We start from the raw sequence: 13,777 nt of genomic DNA, 5'->3' as shown, positions 1-13,777 counted from the left end.
ATTGTAAACGCTGGGCCGTAACCAAAAACTAAAACCAACGGCACAATGTGCAAGCGCGTCTTCTTCTTCCATTCGCATTTGTACATTGGCGGTCAAGAAAATATGTATGTGCATAAGAACATAAATATTTCTTGTGTACCGATGTTTTGACAATAAGATATGTTCTTATAATATATAAATATAATAAAATAAAATAAATGATACTAAATTGACATATACAAGTTATTAAACTTAAGGACTTATTTGTACATATTTTCTTATTTTCTTCCCCATTACTTTGACCTCTATTGTAAAGTAACGGCACGCGACAGATTTTGTGCGTCCTTTTTGCACACATGCATATGTATGTATGTATATACGAAATAGTTTGACACTCCGCTTTGTAGCGAATCCCGCGATCACTTCGAAGCAAGCGGTTCTCCTGATCGGATGTAAAAGTGATTAATAGAGCTCGATATACAAGTGTTAATTTAAGTGTAATAAAAAAGTTAAAAGTACTGAAAAAAGGTGAGTCAAATAAAAATACAATAATTACTTAATATTAAGGCATGTGCATGTCCACGTTTTTTTTGAGTTTCTTCTTTGTTGAGCGCGTTATTATTTCGTGAAAATTTAGATAATACATTTAACGAAATAAACAAAGCTCAAAAGAAAATTACATTTAAAAACGATAAAATATATACGATTGGGTAATAAACATGAAGTGGATAAAAAATACGCGAAAGAAATGAAGAATATGAAAGGAAGTTAAGTGAAAACGCGCGAAAACTAGATAAAATGAGTAGAATGCACGAGAAGGAAAACACTAAAAAGACGCAAAAAAGACGCTTTGCTGCCGTTGCATTCGGTTCTGTGGCGTCGCAGTCGTTTCATCTATTTCTTTATAATATTTTTTGGTTCTTTCACGTGATTTTTCTTTAAATGTAACTAATTTTCAAATTAAAAAAAAAATAAAAAACGAAATAAATTAAAACAATATTATTGTCTTATTAAATCCCTTTATATAAAAACACCTACTCGAAACTTATTATAAAACTATTTAACTTTTTCTTTATAGCAACTATAGCAATTTTATATATGGGACCCATTTAAGGAAAAGGTTTTTTGCTTTTACGAAGAGCAAATGCAAAACAAAGAGCGACTTAAACTATTAAAGACAGTTCAGAAAACTGTATCACTTGGTAATGTATAATTTTTTTAAATTTATAAATTTTATCTTTTTATGATAAGCTTGACTTTTTCTAAATTATGCCATTACCAAAAATCTAATAACATATTCTTATTCACAGATTACAAGGACTACATTTACACCGTATTGCTCACATCTGTCATCTTAAATAATTCGTGGACCGTCATTAAAGGAACCAACAAGCGAAAGAAATTATCACGACTATGACTCGCAGGAAAGTTTTGTACGCACATGCAGACGTACGAATGTGGGAAAACAAAAAAAATGTGTGATTATAAAAAATATGTATAATAATGTATAATATGTATATGTATATATGTATCATATAAATTCTAAGAGTTACGTTGAGTACAAATGTATTTAAAACAAAAGTAATGATGACGTGTTAGCATGGTAAAAATAGAGTTTAAGCAGAACAATTGTTTGGATTATAAGTTTAAGTTTATTTTCAATAAAACCACATACTTATTTGGTTCTTTATTAAATATAAAATAACGGTTTGGTTTAAATTGAATACGCACCCTAACAGTATGGTTTAAATAATACATTTAAATCAAACATAAAGTACAGTTATTTTAACGGGGATTATATTTAATTTAAATACAATTTTTATTTGTATTAAAGTTCATCCCAGTCTGATTTAAATATGAGAATTATTTAATCCAAATAAAAATATGCTGAGTTTGAGGGCGGGCTATAATTATTTTAACTATAAAAACCATTCAAATGAAATATTCTATTTACTGGAACTAAATATGAAAATATTTAAAATAAATATAAAACAAGGAAGAACCCTATAGTCGAGTACCTCGACTATCAGATACCCGTTACTCAGCTTTATGGAGATATGCAAGCAGCAAAGCGAGATTAAAATGCGCCACCTACCGGCGGTATACAGATTTAAGCGTTATGGGCGTTAGAGTGGGCGTGGCAAATTTTTTTTTGGATCAATCGATAGGTATCGACGAGACCAATACATTTCAGTTAAAATTTTTTATCTAGCATGAAAATTGTGGGCGTCACAGGTTTTCGCGGTTTGTGGGCGTTAAAGTGGGCGTGGCAAACTTTTTTTTGGGTCAATCGATAGGTATTGATGAGAACAATATATTTCAGTTAAAATTTTTATTCTAGCATCAAAACTGTAGGAGCCACAGTTTTGGGCGGTTTGTGGGCGTTAGAGTGGGCGTGGCACTGTGCCGAAACAAACTTGCGCTGCGTAAGAAGCTCAGGAATCTGCACGCCAAATCTCAATAGCCTAGCTCCCATAGTTTCCGAGATCTCAGCGTTCATCCGGACGGACAGACAGACGGACAGACGGACAGACGGACAGACGGACATGGCTAGATCGACTCGGCTAGTGATCCTGATCAAGAATATATATACTTTGTGGGGTCGGAAACGCTTCCTTCTGCCTGTTACATACTTTCCGACGAATCTAGTATACCCTTTTACTCTACGAGTAACGGGTATAAATATAATACTTTTTACTATGGAACATATTTAATTTAATTATTTTGTACTATTTTAACATATTTGATCGAAATTAAAAAATCGTTGGATTTACTACGAGATTATTCAAAAAATAATTAACTATTTGCGTTTTCGTTTTTACGATTTTCATGTTAGGTTCTAAACCGCTGGGAAAAATAGTTGAAACGTTGGCGAAATAGTGACATTTACGATGTTTTTTCTACCAGTGTACCTACCACCTTATATGTGGTTGTGTGGGCGGTAGACAGATTTAAGCGTTATGGGCGTTAGAGCGGGCGTGGCAGGTAGGTATTGACGAGACTAATACATTTCAGTTACAATTTTTTTCTAACATAATTTTCTAAAGCTCAGTTAGAAAATGGCGGTTACGTTAAATGATTTTTACTTATTTTTATTGGTAATTAAAAAAAAAAAATGTTTATATATTTATTTTTATAAATATTCAATCATCTTCGTCGCTTTCGTTTAAAGTGTCTCTAAATTGTTTCGATGTGTTAAGGCTATAATATTAGTCATGAAATTGGCTTGGGATAGTTGTTTTTGGGAAAGTAATTTTAAGTCGTTAAACTTATTTTCAAATATTTTTAATTCTCCAGTATATAAACTAATTGGATGTTGAGTAAAACTCATATTAATGGATTTTTTATGGCTGTTTTCAAAATACCCGTGTTTAAATTTAAAGCTCTATTTGTTATAAGTAGCTGACCGAAGCAAACTTAATTGTAATTTATTAACCTTTTATGTAAGTATATTAGAAAATAATTTACAAATCTTAAAATCTATATATTTTAGCGGTATACATCCATATGAAAAAGGGTTGGTTCTTGCACTTCGAATAATTGTTATAATTGTATGCCACTCACTAGGATCCCACACTGTTCTATTTCGAGTAAATTACTCAATTGTGCTATGAACGGAGTCAAAGAGCATCATTGTATGACCTGGCAATTAGTATGTTATTTTAATAGATTTAGTAAATGTCGCTGAATTTAGAAAATAAACTATCATAGCCTTATTACGATTTTGTGAGCAACTATCGCAATTCAAACTTATTTCCTTGAAAGTTTTTCGTGTATCTAATATTAATAGGTATTTATTATTATTCATTGCATCCACGACGTCCATATTTTTCTTCCCAAATTTTTATTCTTAAATACTTCAATTTTTGAAGATCAAAAGTGGCAAACAAAAAAAAATGTTTTCTTTTATTTTTTTTTGTTTATTTAAGAAAATACTTTTTATTTCATCTTTGTCTCTTAGATGGGTTTTAAATTCTTCTGATTGAATAACAGTATCTTTACTTTAATCACATAAAGGCAGTGGTCGGCACACACATACCATTACAAGTTTGCCTTGCATTAGTGTGAAGCGAGACGTTTCTCTGCTTTGCACTGAGATCCTCTGCCGCAGCAACAAAAAAGCGCGCCGAAGTTGAGAAAAAAATTACCCGAAGACCCATGCCGAAGTCACACGAACATGTACGTTATACGTCAGCGAGCAGAGGATGGGCAGAACACTTCCCTATGCTCACTAGATAGGCCGCTGCCGACCACTGCATTAAGGGCATCTGTCCTTTTTTTTAAAAATTTGTCGAAATTTTTGTGAAGACAGTGAAGAATATAAACTTTTTTTCTTTTAAATATTCAATATAATATTTATATAAAGTTAAATATAAGAAGGACGAACGCTATATTCGAGAACCTCGACTATCAGATACCCGTTACTGAGCTTAAGGGACCAAAGGGACATGGAGATATGCAAGCAGCAAAGTGAGATTGAAATGCGCCACCTACCCGTGATCTCAATATATGGTTATGTGGGCGGTAGAATGGTTAATGGGCGTGGCAACGTTTGGCAAACGTTTGGGTCAATCGATAGGTATTGACGAGACTAATACATTTCAGTTAAAATTTTGTATCTAGCATACAAATTGTGGCTGGCTCAGGCTTGGGCGGTTTGTGGTCGTTAGAGTATAGAGTGTACTTGCGCTGCGCACAAGACTACCGAATCTAAATCTGAAATCACAGTTCTCAATCTTTGATAGTTTTCAAGATATCCGCGTTCATACTTACGATTTTTTTAAGTTTGTCGGCGTTAAAGTGGGCGTGGCAAACTTGTTTTTGGGTCAATCGATAAGTATTGTTAGGAACATTTCATTTCAGTTAAAATTTTTATTCTAGCATCAAAAGGGTAGGAACACAGTTTTGGGCGGCTTGCGGGCGTTACAGTGGGTGTGCCACCCTGCTGAAACAAACGCAAGAAGCTCAGGAATCTGCATGCCAAGTCCCAATAGCCTAGATCTCAGCGTTCATCCGGACAGACAGACGGACACACGGGCATGGCTAGATCGACTCGGCTAGTGATCCTGATCAAGAATATATATACTTTATGGGGTCGGAAACGCTTCCTTCTACATGTTACATACTTTCCGTTGAATCTATTATACCCTTTTACTCTACGAGTAACGGGTATAATTAGATATGAAGGCATAAACGTAAAAGGAAGATTGTTCTTTTCAAAGATCTGGCAAAAATATAAGCCAAACGATTTTTTAAAAATTTTCTTTTCAGCTACTATAAGTTTTGTTACTATAATTATATCCGTTACTCGTAGAGTAAAAGGGTATACTAGATTCGTCGGAAAGTATGTAACAGGCAGAAGGAAGCGTTTCCGACCCCATAAAGTATATATATTCTTGATCAGGATCACTAGCCGAGTCGATCTAGCCATGCCCGTCTGTCCGTCTGTCTGTCCGGATGAACGCTGAGGTCTTGGAAACTATAAGAGCTAGGCTACTGAGATTTGGCGTGCAGATTCCTGAGCTTCTTACGCAGCGCAAGTTTGTGCCACGCCCACTCCAACGCGCACAACCCACCCAAAGCAGTGGCTCCTACAGTTTTGATGCTAGAATAAAAATTTTAACTGAAATGTATTGTTCTCATCAATACCTATCGATTGACCTAAAAAAAAGTTTGCCACGCCCACTTTAACGTCCACAAACCGCCCAAAGCTGTGACGCCCACAATTTTCATGCTAGATAAAAAATTTATTGGTCTCGTCAATACCTATCGATTGATCCAAAAAAAAATTTGCCAAGCCCACTCTAACGCCCATAACGCTTAAATCTGTCTACCGCCGGTAGGTGGCGCATTTTGATCTCGCTTTGCTGCTTGCATATCTCCATTTAGCTGAGTAACGGGCATCTGATAGTCGAGGTACTCGACTATAGCGTTCTTCTTTGTTTTAATTTTCAAGACGTGGATAAAGTTTAAAAACTAGATTTTCACGGAATTTAAATGACCTTTCCATTGATGACAATATGTACATATGTAAGTTCAAATTATGAGTATTTTTAACTTTTGTTTTGCGTAAATACTTTTGACCAGCCTTGTATACTTACCCTCCGTTCAATTATTGTTCGGTCGTTGAGCGGCCAACCAGAAACCACGCCAGCCGCAGCAGTCCAACAAGCAGCTACATTTACCTAAAGAAAAACAATGAAGAACACTCTAACGCCCACAAGCCGCATAAGCCTGTGGCGCCCACAATTTTAATGCTAGAAACAAATTTTAAGTGAAATGTATTAGTCTCGCCAACACCTATTGATTGACCCAGAAACGCCCACTCTAACGCCCATAACGCATAAATCTGTCTACCGCCCACATAACCCTATAATGAGATCGCGGGTAGGTGGCGCATTTCAATGTCGCTTTGTTGCTTGCATACCGCCATTTCCCTTTTGTATTCGACTATAGCGTTCTTCCTTGTTATACCCTTGCTGAGGGTATATTGATTTCAGTCAGAAGTTTGCATCGACCCCATAAAGTATATATATTCTTGATCAGCATGACTAGACGATTCGATCTAGCCATGTCATAACATATGAAATATAACCTGGAAACAACATTTTTAAATTAGTTTTGAATTTCGAATTAAATTTTATCAAAATCGGATCGGATCGTATAGCTGCCATAGGAATTGGTGGGAAAATAATATGAAACAAATTAAAGCTGCGGTGTTTTTTAACATATAACCTTTTACGCTTGGAAATAACATTTTTTAAGTAGTTCTGAATTTTGAATTGAAATTTATCAAAATCGGACGACTACATAATATAGCTGTTATAGGTACGATCGGATAATTGGTTGGAAAATAATATGAAACAAGTTATAGCTTCCGTGTTTTTTAACATATAACCTCCTACGCTTGGAAATAACATTTTTTAATTAGTTCTGAATTTCGAATTTAATTTTATCAAAATCGGACGACTATATCATAGAACTGCCACAGGAACGATCGGAAAATTGCTGTTTTCTGACATATATACTATTGGGAATATCATTTTTTGTATTTTTAAATTTAATAAATATAACTGCACGGGTATACAAGCTTCTTGCTTGCCGAAGCTAACTTCCTTTGTTGTTTTTGCTTTTAATTTAATTTAATTTTAAGCTGGCTGTTTATATAGTTATTTCTATTTCGTTAAGAAAATGAATTATCGGCTGGAAAGCGTCTATGTTATCGTGTTTAAAGAACTGCTATTGTTGATGTGGGTCAACAACAAGAGGTTACAATAACCCCGCTGCTTTTCTGCAACAAAGTGGGCGTAATCCTTCTCCCTCTTGAGTTAGGCGATGATCCATCCCACGAGATCATTTTGCGGTATTCCGATGTGACTGGGTATGTGGTGAATTTCTAATGCTATCAGTTTTCAGTTACTCGCTATTTAATTTTGCATATTATAGGTTATATAGCTGTTATGGCTGGCTTTTTGAATTGCTATTTTTGCTATCCCTTAAGACGGCTATTCGAGGCATGCCTACCGAGATGACAGGGTCAATGTCCTTGTCTATCGCTTAGAGTTCGACGGACAGGGAGGTTAGAGTTTTCTACATGATTTGTACTGTTATCCTTAAATGCTGCTCTTGAATGATTTGAAGTGACTGATCCGTTTGTAAAAATAATCTCAAAGCTGTTTTTGCTTACTTCTATAATTTTTCCTTTAAATAATTTCCTAGTACTTCCTTGGTCTTTATCACATTTCTTTCGGCTGTTCCCTTATTTTGTTATTGCGGGTTGGCTCCGAATCACAGACTTTTACTTGGTCTAATATATTTTTAAAGTCTTAGTAAGATTTTGCGTAGCTGGTGTTCATTTTGATGTTAGTGAGTAAAACTTCTTTGGCAGGCAGCTCGTGTGCAAAGACTTTAATTAGTTCCCTTTCGGCTTGGAAACGTATCCTATCCCAGTCGGACCTGTCCGTCTGTACATTTTTCCTATCGATAGGGCCTGCAGGTTCACATCCTCATTATGGGCAAAGTCCATTCGCTTTTATTAAGGCTGTCCAAAATGTTTAGTACTGAAACGTTCGCGACCGCTTTACATAGGAAATTCCAATGGAAAAAGACCTGAACCCCCTAAAAAAGTTCACGTGGTGCCAACCCCTGAATTTTTCTTATGGAAATTATTTTGGGATCAAGCACCACATGCCTGGCGGTCCGACTGGGATGTTCAGCCGAAAGCTCAGCCGTGGTACGTGATAGGTATTGGGTGCACTTCATCAGACCCACAACTTTTCTAAGGTTCAGGTTTGCGTGACCTTTAATTTTATCAAAGGCTGTGTTTGCTATAAAAAGAGTATGCATACACTAGCTTACTTCTGACAAACGCTTTGTGAAGAAAAATACCTTTTCTAGGCTTTACCCCAAAAGTACAGTCAATTGGCAGTTTTAACAAGAGAAAAGGCTATATTCGATGGCCTCGAAATGCGCCACCTACACTGGTAGAAAAAACGCGTAGTGAAATCAAATATATTTTTATTTGATTTTTTTTACTTCCCTGCATAGTCATACTTAATATAAAAACCTTTCATTTAAATAAAAAACATATTTAAGCCTTATGTCAAATATGTAAACATTCAAATCAAAGTGATTTTTATTTAAAAACAAGTTAGTCACATTTAAACTCAATGTTGCCATCTTGGTTTTAACTATTATAATAAGTAGTTAAATTCATAGTATATTTGATGGTTTTTTATATTTCAAGTAAATACTTTTTCAATTTGTTCGGAATATTTACTCTTTTATTTTAAATATAGAACGTTTTAAAAATTTGTATTTGACCAAATAATTGTAAATTATAAATCAAATTACATAGGTATGTATATGTATTAAGTTTGTGACCCATATACACAAAATAATTTAAATTATTAGTAATTTTCAAAAGAACAATATATATAAATAAAATAAATAATAATATATAATATAATATAAAAATAAATAATAAAATAATATTTAAAGAAAAGGGTTTTAGTTACGGCTGCCCAACGACCGGCAGCCTCTTTCAATTTCCATGACAATTAACATAAGATTTGGCTTTGTAATTTACTATTAAAAGTACAAAAACATGCTTAGCCAAAGAAAAAATGTGCGTGCATTGTAAACGCTGGGCCGTAACCAAAAACTAAAACCAACGGCACAATGTGCAAGCGCGTCTTCTTCTTCCATTCGCATTTGTACATTGGCGGTCAAGAAAATATGTATGTGCATAAGAACATAAATATTTCTTGTGTACCGATGTTTTGACAATAAGATATGTTCTTATAATATATAAATATAATAAAATAAAATAAATGATACTAAATTGACATATACAAGTTATTAAACTTAAGGACTTATTTGTACATATTTTCTTATTTTCTTCCCCATTACTTTGACCTCTATTGTAAAGTAACGGCACGCGACAGATTTTGTGCGTCCTTTTTGCACACATGCATATGTATGTATGTATATACGAAATAGTTTGACACTCCGCTTTGTAGCGAATCCCGCGATCACTTCGAAGCAAGCGGTTCTCCTGATCGGATGTAAAAGTGATTAATAGAGCTCGATATACAAGTGTTAATTTAAGTGTAATAAAAAAGTTAAAAGTACTGAAAAAAGGTGAGTCAAATAAAAATACAATAATTACTTAATATTAAGGCATGTGCATGTCCACGTTTTTTTTGAGTTTCTTCTTTGTTGAGCGCGTTATTATTTCGTGAAAATTTAGATAATACATTTAACGAAATAAACAAAGCTCAAAAGAAAATTACATTTAAAAACGATAAAATATATACGATTGGGTAATAAACATGAAGTGGATAAAAAATACGCGAAAGAAATGAAGAATATGAAAGGAAGTTAAGTGAAAACGCGCGAAAACTAGATAAAATGAGTAGAATGCACGAGAAGGAAAACACTAAAAAGACGCAAAAAAGACGCTTTGCTGCCGTTGCATTCGGTTCTGTGGCGTCGCAGTCGTTTCATCTATTTCTTTATAATATTTTTTGGTTCTTTCACGTGATTTTTCTTTAAATGTAACTAATTTTCAAATTAAAAAAAAAATAAAAAACGAAATAAATTAAAACAATATTATTGTCTTATTAAATCCCTTTATATAAAAACACCTACTCGAAACTTATTATAAAACTATTTAACTTTTTCTTTATAGCAACTATAGCAATTTTATATATGGGACCCATTTAAGGAAAAGGTTTTTTGCTTTTACGAAGAGCAAATGCAAAACAAAGAGCGACTTAAACTATTAAAGACAGTTCAGAAAACTGTATCACTTGGTAATGTATAATTTTTTTAAATTTATAAATTTTATCTTTTTATGATAAGCTTGACTTTTTCTAAATTATGCCATTACCAAAAATCTAATAACATATTCTTATTCACAGATTACAAGGACTACATTTACACCGTATTGCTCACATCTGTCATCTTAAATAATTCGTGGACCGTCATTAAAGGAACCAACAAGCGAAAGAAATTATCACGACTATGACTCGCAGGAAAGTTTTGTACGCACATGCAGACGTACGAATGTGGGAAAACAAAAAAAATGTGTGATTATAAAAAATATGTATAATAATGTATAATATGTATATGTATATATGTATCATATAAATTCTAAGAGTTACGTTGAGTACAAATGTATTTAAAACAAAAGTAATGATGACGTGTTAGCATGGTAAAAATAGAGTTTAAGCAGAACAATTGTTTGGATTATAAGTTTAAGTTTATTTTCAATAAAACCACAATACTTATTTGGTTCTTTATTAAATATAAATCACGCTTGTTTTAAACTACAGATTGGTTTAAATTGAATACGCACCCTAACAGTATGGTTAAATAATACATTTAAATCAAACATAAAGTACAGTTATTTTAACGGGGATTATATTTAATTTAAATACAATTTTTATTTGTATTAAAGTTCATCCCAGTCTGATTTAAATATGAGAATTATTTAATCCAAATAAAAATATGCTGAGTTTGAGGGCGGGCTATAATTATTTTAACTATAAAAACCATTCAAATGAAATATTCTATTTACTGGAACTAAATATGAAAAATATTTAAAATAAATATAAAACAAGGAAGAACCCTATAGTCGAGTACCTCGACTATCAGATACCCGTTACTCAGCTTTATGGAGATATGCAAGCAGCAAAGCGAGATTAAAATGCGCCACCTACCGGCGGTATACAGATTTAAGCGTTATGGGCGTTAGAGTGGGCGTGGCAAATTTTTTTTTGGATCAATCGATAGGTATCGACGAGACCAATACATTTCAGTTAAAATTTTTTATCTAGCATGAAAATTGTGGGCGTCACAGGTTTTCGCGGTTTGTGGGCGTTAAAGTGGGCGTGGCAAACTTTTTTTTGGGTCAATCGATAGGTATTGATGAGAACAATATATTCAGTTAAAATTTTTATTCTAGCATCAAAACTGTAGGAGCCACAGTTTTGGGCGGTTTGTGGGCGTTAGAGTGGGCGTGGCACTGTGCCGAAACAAACTTGCGCTGCGTAAGAAGCTCAGGAATCTGCACGCCAAATCTCAATAGCCTAGCTCCCATAGTTCCGAGATCTCAGCGTTCATCCGGACGGACAGACAGACGGACAGACGGACAGACGGACAGACGGACATGGCTAGATCGACTCGGCTAGTGATCCTGATCAAGAATATATATACTTTGTGGGGTCGGAAACGCTTCCTTCTGCCTGTTACATACTTTCCGACGAATCTAGTATACCCTTTTACTCTACGAGTAACGGGTATAAATATAATACTTTTTACTATGGAAACATATTTAATTTAATTATTTTGTACTATTTTAACATATTTGATCGAAATTAAAAAATCGTTGGATTTACTACGAGATTATTCAAAAAATAATTAACTATTTGCGTTTTCGTTTTTACGATTTTCATGTTAGGTTCTAAACCGCTGGGAAAAAATAGTTGAAACGTTGGCGAAATAGTGACATTACGATGTTTTTTCTACCAGTGTACCTACCACCTTATATGTGGTTGTGTGGGCGGTAGACAGATTTAAGCGTTATGGGCGTTAGAGCGGGCGTGGCAGGTAGGTATTGACGAGACTAATACATTTCAGTTACAATTTTTTTCTAACATAATTTTCTAAAGCTCAGTTAGAAAATGGCGGTTACGTTAAATGATTTTTACTTATTTTTATTGGTAATTAAAAAAAAAAAAATGTTTATATATTTATTTTTATAAATATTCAATCATCTTCGTCGCTTTCGTTTAAAGTGTCTCTAAATTGTTTCGATGTGTTAAGGCTATAATATTAGTCATGAAATTGGCTTGGGATAGTTGTTTTTGGGAAAGTAATTTTAAGTCGTTAAACTTATTTTCAAATATTTTTAATTCTCCAGTATATAAACTAATTGGATGTTGAGTAAAACTCATATTAATGGATTTTTTATGGCTGTTTTCAAAATACCCGTGTTTAAATTTAAAGCTCTATTTGTTATAAGTAGCTGACCGAAGCAAACTTAATTGTAATTTATTAACCTTTTATGTAAGTATATTAGAAAATAATTTACAAATCTTAAAATCTATATATTTTAGCGGTATACATCCATATGAAAAAGGGTTGGTTCTTGCACTTCGAATAATTGTTATAATTGTATGCCACTCACTAGGATCCCACACTGTTCTATTTCGAGTAAATTACTCAATTGTGCTATGAACGGAGTCAAAGAGCATCATTGTATGACCTGGCAATTAGTATGTTATTTTAATAGATTTAGTAAATGTCGCTGAATTTAGAAAATAAACTATCATAGCCTTATTACGATTTTGTGAGCAACTATCGCAATTCAAACTTATTTCCTTGAAAGTTTTTCGTGTATCTAATATTAATAGGTATTTATTATTATTCATTGCATCCACGACGTCCATATTTTTCTTCCCAAATTTTTATTCTTAAATACTTCAATTTTTGAAGATCAAAAGTGGCAAACAAAAAAAATGTTTTCTTTTATTTTTTTTTGTTTATTTAAGAAAATACTTTTTATTTCATCTTTGTCTCTTAGATGGGTTTTAAATTCTTCTGATTGAATAACAGTATCTTTACTTTAATCACATAAAGGCAGTGGTCGGCACACACATACCATTACAAGTTTGCCTTGCATTAGTGTGAAGCGAGACGTTTCTCTGCTTTGCACTGAGATCCTCTGCCGCAGCAACAAAAAAGCGCGCCGAAGTTGAGAAAAAAATTACCCGAAGACCCATGCCGAAGTCACACGAACATGTACGTTATACGTCAGCGAGCAGAGGATGGGCAGAACACTTCCCTATGCTCACTAGATAGGCCGCTGCCGACCACTGCATTAAGGGCATCTGTCCTTTTTTTTAAAAATTTGTCGAAATTTTTGTGAAGACAGTGAAGAATATAAACTTTTTTTCTTTTAAATATTCAATATAATATTTATATAAAGTTAAATATAAGAAGGACGAACGCTATATTCGAGAACCTCGACTATCAGATACCCGTTACTGAGCTTAAGGGACCAAAGGGACATGGAGATATGCAAGCAGCAAAGTGAGATTGAAATGCGCCACCTACCCGTGATCTCAATATATGGTTATGTGGGCGGTAGAATGGTTAATGGGCGTGGCAACGTTTGGCAAACGTTTGGGTCAATCGATAGGTATTGACGAGACTAATACATTTCAGTTAAAATTTTGTATCTAGCATACAAATTGTGGCTGGCTCAGGCTTGGGCGGTTTGTGGTCGTTA

The 13,777-nt window shown here is 33.8% G+C and overlaps 2 long non-coding RNA genes across 2 annotated transcripts; both read left to right on the top strand.

Moving 5' to 3' along the window:
- Positions 1–347: 347 nt before the first annotated feature.
- Positions 348–1,657, top strand: LOC139353236 (uncharacterized). Its single transcript, XR_011604406.1, has 3 exons — positions 348–507; positions 1,058–1,181; positions 1,290–1,657. It is a non-coding gene; the product is annotated as an uncharacterized lncRNA (long non-coding RNA).
- Positions 1,658–9,461: 7,804 nt separating this feature from the next.
- On the top strand, positions 9,462–10,709 carry LOC139353248 (uncharacterized). The gene is made up of 3 exons (XR_011604422.1): positions 9,462–9,621; positions 10,172–10,295; positions 10,404–10,709. It is a non-coding gene; the product is annotated as an uncharacterized lncRNA (long non-coding RNA).
- Positions 10,710–13,777: the final 3,068 nt, after the last annotated feature.

This window comes from Drosophila suzukii, chromosome 3, assembly GCF_043229965.1.
Source record: "Drosophila suzukii chromosome 3, CBGP_Dsuzu_IsoJpt1.0, whole genome shotgun sequence".
Lineage (NCBI taxonomy): Eukaryota > Metazoa > Arthropoda > Insecta > Diptera > Drosophilidae > Drosophila > Drosophila suzukii.
The sequence above is the reverse complement of the archived record's forward strand: the minus strand, read 5'-3'. Positions and strand labels throughout refer to the sequence as shown.